Raw genomic sequence first — 683 nt, 5'->3', positions numbered from 1 at the left:
TTCAGTAGTTCCTTTGATTTTTTAAGAATCTTGTGAAGCCAGGTATGGTGGTGCATGCATTAATCCAAGCATTTGGGAGATAGAGGCAGGAGGATGCCTGTGAGCCCTGGCTAGTCTGGTCTATACAACAAGTTCCAGAACAGCTGGGGCTCCATAGAGAAACTTTGTCTTCAAAACAAAACAAACAAACAAATCAAGCAAACAAACAAAAAGAGGAGCTTGTGGTTGGGGTCACTTCTCTGTGATTTCCCTAAGAGAAAAAATGATGTCTGTTCTTACCAGTTGACTATCTGATATGTCCTTTATCAAAGGATAATGTATTAAATGGATTTTTTAGAAATAGGAGGTAGAATACGAGCTTGCTCTGTCTAATACCATGAATTGACCTAGTACTGCAGTACCTCCAAGAACAGTGCACCCTCCCTCAGAGGGAATGTATACTATTTAAATAGACCCAAATGACCTGGTGTGTGGCTCAGTGATAGGGTACTTAGTAAGCATGGGCTAGGCCCTGGGTTCAATTCCAAGCACTGGACAAAAATAAAAATATTACCATTATAGTAGTATATAATAGTATCTGATTTAATAAAAAGTTATATGTTGAGTGAGTTTTTTTCTAATATTTTAAGTATTTCTATCCTTTTATTCTCTAAAAGGTAACATGACATTCTGTATAATGTAAC

The 683-nt window shown here is 37.0% G+C and overlaps 1 non-coding gene across 1 annotated transcript; it reads left to right on the top strand.

The window, feature by feature from the left end:
- The first annotated feature begins 230 nt into the window (after positions 1–230).
- Positions 231–423, top strand: LOC114626374. The gene has a single exon (XR_003712227.1). It is a non-coding gene; the product is annotated as a U2 spliceosomal RNA (small nuclear RNA).
- The last annotated feature ends 260 nt before the right edge of the window (positions 424–683 follow it).

Source organism: Grammomys surdaster, unplaced genomic scaffold (genome assembly GCF_004785775.1).
Source record: "Grammomys surdaster isolate TR1022 unplaced genomic scaffold, NIH_TR_1.0 233, whole genome shotgun sequence".
In the NCBI taxonomy this organism is placed as follows: domain Eukaryota; kingdom Metazoa; phylum Chordata; class Mammalia; order Rodentia; family Muridae; genus Grammomys; species Grammomys surdaster.
This window is presented reverse-complemented; position numbering and strand designations above follow the sequence as displayed.